Raw genomic sequence first — 10738 nt, 5'->3', positions numbered from 1 at the left:
TTCCATTTTCTGGTCCCTTCACTTTCTAATATTTTATTGAGCATTTTATTGATTTATTATTTTTGCTTCTTTTTTGAGAGGGAGCCCAGTTAAAAGAAAGATCCTAGAGTTCAAACTCCACTCATTACTTATTTACTTATTAGCTATGAAATCTTGAAAAAGATGCTTTACCTGTCAAAACTTGAAATTCCTCATCTGTAATTAAGGATAATAATGGAACCTCCTTTATAAATAACTATGAACAACTATACCTAACCGAAAACACCAGACAAACGTTATATATGGCTTGGTGACAATGATATGTTATGGTCAGGACGTTTTCATTCCAAGATCTGAAATCTAACCAACAAAATCAATAATATTATTATTATTTAAATATATTTAGTGGTAGAATCAATAGCATGATTGGACTAAAAGAAAAGAGTTGTAACTTTTTGTCACTAAAACTTTGTTTTTAGAAAAGATCCTTCCCAGTGTTGATGTTTAATAAAACATTTTAATTTCATCTACCTTTCCTTATTTCTTCTGGTCATACTAATTTCTTTATATTTCTGGATTGCACTGGTGTTCAGCTTACAGGTTCCACTGTATATGTGACATTATACAAGTTACTTAGACTTTCTATACCTTGTTTTTCTCATCATCAGATAGGGACACTTATAGTATCTTCCTTATAGTATTATTATGAATATTAGCATGTATAAAAGCACTTGGCCCCTATAGTATTTTGCTGCTATTTTTCCTCTTGGTAATTTTACTAGAGTTTTTTATTCATTTATTTATACTTACAGAATGCTGGGTATTAAATGTTCTGTATCTGTATATATAAAGTATATTTTTATGTTCCTTTCCTCCTCCCATAGCTGGAGCTGCATGCATGCTCATCTGTGTCTGACTCTTCAACCCAATGAACTGTAGCCCACCAGGCTCCTCTGCCTGTGGGATTTCCCAGGCAAGAATACTGGAGTTGGTTGCCATTTCCTCCTTCAGGGGACTTCTCAACCCTGGGATTGAACCTGCAACTATGTGTCTCCTGCATTGCATTTGGATTATTTCCTGCTGAGCTACCTGGGAAGCCCTGCCACAACTGAGTGCTTATAAGATTTGAAATTTAGATCTCTGCTTCTAATAATGATAAAGTAGCTTATTGCAGACCAACACTCCCACCAAAATCATTTGGAGAAGCTGGAAAAATATCCATGCAGGCACCAGAAAGCCACTATGGCAACTAGGACTACCCAGATGAGACAAAGCTCATCAAGGTAAACTAAAAAGTGTGCATTGTTCTTTCACTCAAGATGTTTTATATTCTTGGCATTGAGTCTAAGAGCCTCAAAAGTTGAGCAAGAAGTAGCAGCTAATTGAGAAAACTATTTGGTAACCTCAAAGGTTTGAGGAGATAAAAACTGGATTCAGTCTATCAAGGAAGTGGGCCTCTGGTGAAAGCATCAAATTTCCAATTATGACCTCTGAAATAGTACACACTAGGAGAAAAGGCAAATGGGAAATAGATGAACCCTCCCAAAAGAATAGTCTTGAGCTTTGTCAACTTCAGACTGGATTATGGTGATCTGTACCTACTGTAAATGCGCTAGAGAACAAAATTATCTCCTCACTGGAAGATGAATTAGTCAAATCTCAATTTATTCTATATTTTTTAATTTACATCTGACATTTAAATAAAAACCAATTTGAAAATAGAGCTTCCTAATAACCAAAACCAAGAAGAAATACAGATAATAAAAATCAGAAAAAAAAAAATCAGACCAAGTTATTTATTTATTATTTATATTATTACCTTATCTCTTAAAAAATAATTATTTGGCTGCATTGGGTTATAGTTGTGACACATGATGTCTTCATTGCATCATGAGGGATCTTTCATTGTGGTGCACAGACTCTGCAGTTGTGGTAGAAGGGCTTATTTGTTTTCAGTTTGTGGGAATCTTAATTCCCTGACTAGAGATCAGACCCATGTTCCTGACAGATTCTTAACCATTGGACCACCAGGGAAGAATTTCACTAGGAAACTGGGATATATAAAATAATCTAATGATAATTCTAGAACTGAAGACTACATAAAAGAAAATTAAGAACTGAAAATGCAGGTTTAATAGCAGATTAATCATAGCAGAAGAGAAGACTAGTTAATTAAAGATAGATTACTATCTACTATCCAAGCCAAGGCACACAGAGGGGAAAAAAGTGAGATAGATTTTTTAAACATACATTAAAGGCATATGGGGCATGGTGAAAAGATCTGACATATTATACAATTGAAGTCTGGAAGAAGAAGGAAAATTTATGGTAGAAACCAGATTTAAAGAGATTCTGATTAAGAAGTACTCCAAACTAATAAAAGTCATTAAAACACAAAATTTAAGAAAAATTGCAAATGCAAAATTGGGTAAAAAAACCCCAAACGAATACCAAACAAAAACATCCCCTAGGTACAATATAATAAAACTACTGAAAACAAAAGACAGAAGGGAAATTTCTAAAGCAGCCAGAAAAAAAAGACATTTTACCCTTAAATTAGCAATAATAGGACCAGCACCTAAATTCTCATGGGAAATAATTATGGAAATTAGAAGATGATGGATTGACATCTTTAAAATGCTTGAAGAAAATAACTGAAAATCTATGGTTGTGTATCCAACTAAATGTACTAAAAAATGAAGGCAAAATATGAAATAAGAACATCAAAAAGAGTATTTGTTGTAAACAAATCCATGCTAAAAGAAATAATCAGAACACACATGGTCAGATTCTTGATTTAATCCCAAATATTTAAGGAATCATTTTGTCTGTTTCCCTGGGTTTCCCTTTTAATTTACAAGAATGATCAGTGTAAATGAAAACTTACCCTTGTTGTTTTAGGCCTATGATATCAATATATGAGGGTCCTTGATACTGAATAATCAGACCACAATTTTCCATAGATTTCTTCATTTTTTCTCTCCACTGTTTGTAAGTCATGCTGTGCGTCTACGCTTTCAGTGGATATTTTTCTTAAACATTCATAATTAACACCTTCTAAGTACTTGAACAGCTTCTCAACTTTATATATTCAAAATATCTGAGGATTTGTTAACATGAAGATTATGATTCAGGAGACCCTGACAGTCTACATTTCTATCAAACTTATGGGTGATGACAATCCTCCTGATATCTGGACATTTTTTAAATTAACTTATTTATTTTAATTGGAGGCTAATTACTCTGATACTTTGGCCACCTGTTGCGAAGAACTGACTCATTGGAAAAGACCCTGATGCTGGGAAAGATTGAAGGTGGGAGGAGAAGGGGACTAGAGAGGATGAGATGGTTGGATGGCATCACCGACTCAATGGACATGAGTTTGAGTAAGCTCTGGGAGTTGGTGATGGACAGGGAAGCCTTGCGTGCTGCAGTCCATGGGGTTGGACATGACTGAGTGACTTAACTGAACTGAACTGAATTACTTTACAATATTGTGGTGGTTTTTGCAATACATCAACATGAATCAGCCATAGGTATTCATGTGTTCCCCCATCCTGAACCCCTCTCCCATGTCCGTTCTCAGCCCATCTCTCTGGATTGAACAGCACTTTTTGAATAGCAAAGCCTAAAAATACTTATTTGACTTACCCCATATTCAAACTTACTCCTTACTGCTGTTCCGTATTTTAGCTTTATTTCCCCAAGACCTAAAATTAGCATTTTTATATAGTTAATGTTTATTTAAATTAACCCACTTGCCAATTTCTTTGCTTACCATTCCTTCTTGTATCTCATTTTACTTGTTTTAATATTGCCTTCAGTAAAGGTATGTCTGTGATAAATTCCACTTTTCTGTATGCAAAACATGGATTTATTTTACCCTCCTTCTTGAAAAATAATTTTACAGGGAAAAGCATTTCAAGATAGTGCCTTGTCTTCTGATCTCCATACATTCTAATGTGAAATAAGTCATTTGTTTGATATTCAGGTGATTTATCACATCTTTCTTCTTGCTCTATGGACTAATTTCCTTTGATGTTCATAGTTTATGATATGTCTTTGTGTGAAATTATTTTTCATTTATTCTTTTTGGAATATACTAAGCTCTTTGGATATGAGAATTGGTGTTCTTCAGTGGGTCTGGAAAATTCTCAAACATAGATAGTGTCATTGAATATTGGCTTATTCTATCATCTATAATTGTAATCAGCCATTTGTTGGCTCCATTCACTCTTTGCTCTGGCTCTTCATTGCTATTTTATATTTTTTTAATCTCTCTGTCTCCGAGTTGAATGTTGTATATTATCTTTTTATCTATATTCTAGGCCTAAACTAATTTATGTCAAATTTAATCTTATGCTTTACTCATCCATTTTAAATTTTACTTATAGCTTTTTATTTCTAATATGTTATTTGCATCTACTTACATTTAAAATATTTGTTACTTATTCATCTGTTCATGCTTCTTCTTTATTCCTTTAAAGTAAACTTAGTTGTATATTCTCTAGAAATTACAATACATGGTATATTTAGCAACCCAATTCTCCTGTATTTAACTCAAGGTGCCTTGTCTTTTTGTTTTTCTTTTTTCCCAGTAAGTTTTTCATTTTATTTGGAACTTTATCTGTAGGAATTCTTTGAGGCCTGGCTTGAATTAATATTCCTCCAGAAATGATTTGTGTTTGCTTCTGCCAGTTTCCTGGGGGCACCACTGACCTAGGACCACTTTAAATTAAATTGTCCATTTGAAATCTTTCAGACCTCACAGGTGGCGTAAATTTGGATGGCAAACCTGTGAAGGGTCTGTTGTGATTGTAAAATCTCAGGGGAGATTTTTTACCTTCCACTGGTGCCAATGTGGAGACTGGAAAGTTTCCTTGATCTTCTGTTTTTGGCAGTGAGTTTATTTCTCATTCAACCTTCTAAAAGGGCACAGCCCATCGAGATTCTTGCTTTATGCAGGGTTCTCCTGATAGACTATCAATCTGGGAGCGGGTCCTCACCATTTTCTCTTGCACCCTCAACCCTATGGAATTTTTATAATGGGATCTTAGTCTGTCTAGGGTAAAAGAACTCTTCGGATTTCTGGAGACTTATAGAGTTTATCTTCTTTCTCTTCCTTCAGGTACCTTGTGCAAGTCAAAGTTGCCAATGAGAGAGGTGAATTGCATGTTAATTAAGAACATTTAGATACTTCCTACCCATTTCACATTCATATAACACTACTTAATGCTTCTGGGCCAACATGATTGTGGGAGTACTATAACATAGTGAAATTCATTTCTCTATTTTTAATTAGATTGAAACTTCCAGTAAAATGCATGCTATGTAGCTTCAGTCATGTCTGACTCTTTGTGATGCTATGTACTGTAGTCCACCAGTCTCCTCTGTCCATGGGATTTCCCAGGCAAGAATACTAGAGTCGGTTGCCATTTTCTTCTCCAGGGGATCTTCCTGACCCAGGAGTTAAAACTCTTGTCCCAGGCTTCTCCTGCATTTGTAGGAGGGTTCTTTACCATTAGCACCACCTGGGAAGTCCTTCCAATAAAATAGGGGGAGTATTAAGTGTATGGATGTGAGAATTGGACCATAAAGAAGCCTGAGTGCCAAAGAATTGATGGTTTTGAATTGTGGTGCTGGAGATAACTCTTGGAGAGTCCCTTGAACTGCAAGGAGATCAAACCAGCCAATTCTAAAGGAAATCAACGCTGAATATTCATTGGAAGAACTGATGCTGAAGCTGAAGCTCCAATACTTTGGGGACCTGATGAGAAGAGCCAAGTTATTGGAAAAGGCTCTGATTCTGGGAAAGACTGAAGGCAAAAAAGAAGGGGGCGACAGAGGATGAAATGGTTAGAGAGCATCACCGACTCAATGGACATGAATTTGAGCAAACACTGCGAGATAGTGAAGCACAGGGAAGCCTGATGCTGCAGTCCATGGGGTCGAAAAGAGCTGGACACAACTTAGCGACTGAACAGCAACAACAAAAATAGCAATCTTAAGTGTGTTGTCTCAACCAACCTGTATAGTTCATACCTTCTTCTTTGAGCATATCAGCTTTTCACTGAATGTCCAACAAGAAATTCAACTAACATTAATAATGGTAATATTAATACTGTTAATACTAACATTATTATTAATATAATCTGTTAAAATGTGAAAATAAATTAATAGAAGTCTTGAATTTAGCTAATAGTTGGTATATGTTAGCTTGATCCTTTCTCTCCTTTGGCACCTTCAATTAATTTCAGAGAAATCAAGTTCAGTTTCCTGATAGTGTGCTTTAGAATGTTAAACTTCCCAGAGTCAAATCTCCCTCTGATTTCTTTTTCTCAGCCATCTACATTACACGCTCAGTGGATGGAATTAAAAGCTAGATAATCAAGTGGAAGAGATTTAAGATGTATGTTTTGAGAATGTTCCCAGACCTGTCCCTGCAGTTGACACCCACAGATATGTTTCATACCCAAACCATACTGGGAGAATGATGGAGGTCCTCCTCAGTGCCTGAGACGAAGCCTGGGGCATGAGATGAAGCCCAACTGTGGTCAGTTGCAGTGTGATTCTTCATCATTGCAAGGTCAGACCTGTCAGGCTTTCCATAAGTCATGGGTTAGTCATGCACTTGGGACCCAGGCAGCCCTCCAACCTCCCCTTCTGAGAAGCCCTGTGGCTCACGCTCTCTGTCACTTTTCTTCAGCAAACAATCAGCAAGGCTCCCTCTGCCCCTGCTAACTCTTCTTCAGCTTGATTTCAGTCCCCACCAGATGGCTTGAACCCTGTGTTGACCCCCTTCCTCTCTCCTGACAAATTTTATAACTGCCAAATTTCTCAGGGTGAACATCAGAATTAAAAAAAAAATTACGGATGTAAAGAAACAACATTTTGAAGTCATTGTAGATAATGTCTATGGTATTACTCACAGTTCATGTTATTTCAGAAGGAAGGGAGGAGATGGACACTCAAAGACAACTTCTAACACTGTTTCTTTGTATTGGCTGCTAGCTCTGAAGTTCTGATTTATTAATAGTCCTAGTCTACTCATCTATTCAATATCCTCAGGGATGATTCTGTTCTCTTCTTTCCAGCCTTCCTGGGAGATGAATCTTTTTTTTTTTTTTTCCAATCTTTATTTCTTGTTGAATCTGGGAAACTTCTTTTTCACTCAGTCCAAACCACGCATCTCATTCTGTTTCACTGCATGCTAGTGAAATGGGAATAAATGATTCTCCTGACCAGTGAGGCATGCCAGTGGCTTCTTCAAAGACAAACCCGAGGACAGAAATCAATTTCTGGACAGTTTATTTTCAGGTTCCTTAGTCTCTTTGTCACACTCGCATCCCCTGCTTTTTATGTAGACTCAGGATGATTAAATGGAATTAGCTAGCCTGGGTTTGGGAGCCTATGCTCTGTGTTTAAATCATTATTCTGCTATAAATCCAACCTTGTTGCTTTGACCAGATTATTTATTAATATTTATTTCCTTAGTTAGTTACCTTTCTTATCTAGGTATATAAATTAGTATCTACCTTATGTAGTAGTTTAGAGCAATAGAGGCTGTGTGCGATAATCTAGTGCCTTAAATATGGGAGGGACTCAACAAAAGTTAAATATTATTACTCTTGTTCATGTATTCATTCAAAAACATTAATTGTGCGATTGCAATTGTGGCAATGGTGATAACTCATGATTATAGTAACTTGGATTTACCCCAGGGTTCTGGCTAAAGTACTCATCACTCTAAAGAGAAGGTGGGTTTCTAATGTCGTTAAGTGCCTTGAAGTTCAGAGCTAAGTGATCATGAAGCTTCTCTTGTTTAAAAACACGATGGCCCCCAGCCCTGAGACCCAGTAAGGAATTCCTGTGTAGTTAGTCCCCCTCATGCATGGGTTCTGAGGCTCTTAGGCCAGTGTGTCTGGGAAAGTTTCAGGCTGGAGACATCAAGGAGTATTAATGTGCAGATGTAAGATCTGTCAAGAATACGAGCTGTGGTGCAACAAAAACCACCTGCGTGGCTTGTGATGTTTTTGAAACAGAGTGCCGGAAAGAAGGGGCCCAGGGCCAAGAAAGGAAAGCGGAGCTGTGGATTTGTATGCAGCTCAGAGCACAGGCCCAAGAACAGGAGGGGTGGGGGTTGGAGGGACACTGCTGCTGCACCGCCCCCATTGCTGATTTCAGTGTCACTTTTTTTTATGACTGATGGGCCATGTCAGACTGAGGCATGCTGGGTTTACTTCTGTGCATGCAGAGAAGGGACTAAAGAAGGTCAGCGTTTTTCTTAAAACCTCCAGAATCGGTTATTCAAGGAGCAACTCCCCATCCCTCTACATCAGAGTATAATAGGAAGTTTCCAGATGGTAGCACGAGGCCATCTCATGAGTTGCCAGGACGTGGGCTGTATGCCCCTCAGACCTCAGGAGCAGTAAATCTGGAAAGAAGGCAGTTAGTCTCCAATTAGAAAGCTAGCGTTCACCATCTCCCTCCCACTACTTTTCTGAGCTTGCCAAAAACTCAGCAGGGATGCTGCCATAGGTTGGGAGCAGAGCCACCGCAAACAGGGGGCCCTGTGCCTACCAGTGGCTCCGCTTCTGTGGGAGAGAGAAGGCGCAGCTGAGTGATTGGCCAGGTCCCGTCTCCCGGCTGAGAGAGAGAGGGCCGTTGCCAAAGCAGGCCTCACGGCTCTACTGATTGTTTCTCAGAGCCATGAGTTAAAACTGGCTTTTCTGTTCCTAATTTATGCCATGAGAAGCTTGACTACAACTTAATTGGGAGTTCCAGAATGGTAGAGAATTGGCTACTGAGGTACGCAGCGCTGGCAGAAACCTGGAGTCAGAAACTACAATTCAACAAACTTCAGAAAAAGCGATTTGCTGAATGAAGGCTGATCCTAACTAAACGGTTCCCTACCAAGTGGCAAAGAAAGAAGTCCAGCCATGTCAGGAGCGCGGAGACGTTGTGGACATTATCCAGGCTGAGGGGAACAGTTTCCAGACCAGCCTTCCCACCTACAGTGCTATCAACATGCCTTCGCCCGACACTCCCACATTTCCGTCACATCCCTCCTGGCCTCCAGGAGACTCTCTGCAGCCCCCCGTGCTCTGTCCATAGCAAGGGCAGTCCCGCTTGACTCCCCGCATTGGTTGATGAAAACCCGAATGGACAGGAGAGAAGGAGTAGGGTCAGGGGGTGTATACAACACCTGGAGGAGAAGAGAAACCTCCAAGACCTGTGACAAGAGTGACGAGTTGAAGACTGCTCCGCCTCTGGAGTATTTCGCCTAGAAGTTAAATGCATTGATGGAGAGGTGCATTATATTTGTATTTATTTATTTTTCTTGAGATGAGCAATTTAGCAAATGTTGAACTCCTGAGAGGATAAAAATGCTGCTATAAAGAAAAACTATTTGTTGCCCTAAGTGGAATATTTGCTTTATTAGGAGAGAGATAATGAAACTAGGATTTTTTTCAAAAAATATACTAATTTTAATAGAATTTCATTCTTATCTCACAACAGTTCTGTGAAGTAAGCAAACAATATGATATTTTTATTTTGTAGGAGAGGGTTGGAATGCTAAGATTATACATGTAGGACAAGCAGAGCTGGGTCCTCAACCCCATTTTTGGAACACAAATCTAATGATTTTTTCCCAAGTTAGACTCACTTTTATTTACTTAGATGCCTAAGTCTAAGACTCCTGAAATAGAATGCTTATTTTATGAATATGCTTATTTAAGGTAACACAAAATATCGCCTGTGTGTATACATCTGTGCATGTGTGTACACATATGTCTAGGTTCCATCTAACATGACTTGACTTTCAGTTGTTATGTATAATCAGAAAGACCTCTATCCTCATTTTTGACTGAAGAGGTAATAAATGCATTTGTAAATATCTAATCTGCTTGAAAAGAAATAGAATTCAAAAGGTTGTCTGATTTCCAAACAATGTTCCTTTCAGGTATGTTCTCATTATTTCAGTAAGTGGAGATGAAAAGCAAAGCAAAAATTGTCTTCAATTAGTATTATTTGTTACTTTGGGGAGTAATTTTTTCTTGAATAACTATCATTGTTCAGTGTAGGTTCTTGCTTCACACTGACTAACTGTTCCCAAAGCAAATGTCAAGTATTTACTGCAAGCCGGCTTGGTTCGTTTCAGGCAGCACATTAAACCCTGGAGCTGTGGCAATACTTACTTATCCCTTTCTCTGGTCAGTTTCCATGGGATTAGATTCTAACCTAGCATTTTTATATGCTCTCTACTTGTATTAGTCAGGATAGCCTTAGTTTCAATGTGATAACAAACAGCCCCTTTGTCTCAATAGCTTAACATGAGGAAGTTTGTTTTGTCCCACAGAAAATTCACTAAAGGTCCGGGTGATTCTCCAAAAGCTTATTTCTCAATGGTACCTTCATGATTCAGCATATCCCAGCCTTTATCATCTCAATATGAGACTTCACATTAAAGAGTAGAGAAACAAATTCTTTGATATTTCAGGCTTTGACTAAGCAAAACACATCAATTCTCACAGCCCCAAGGCCATGGTCACATGGCTCCACTTAACTGTGATGGCATCCAGGAAATAAAGTCTACCTGGTGTCCAGGAACAAGAAGACAAAGTGATATCAGTAGCCACTAGTAAGGTTCACCACACTGTATCTATACTCAAGAGACCAAAGAAGAGGCTGTGGATAATCACAAACAATAGCATTTGGTAAGAACCAGATGAAGAGAAAATGACACTGGAACAGTTTA

The sequence above is a fragment of the Bos indicus genome, chromosome 11, assembly GCF_029378745.1.
Source record: "Bos indicus isolate NIAB-ARS_2022 breed Sahiwal x Tharparkar chromosome 11, NIAB-ARS_B.indTharparkar_mat_pri_1.0, whole genome shotgun sequence".
Classification (NCBI taxonomy): Eukaryota; Metazoa; Chordata; class Mammalia; order Artiodactyla; family Bovidae; genus Bos; species Bos indicus.
Note: the sequence above shows the minus strand (reverse complement) of the source record.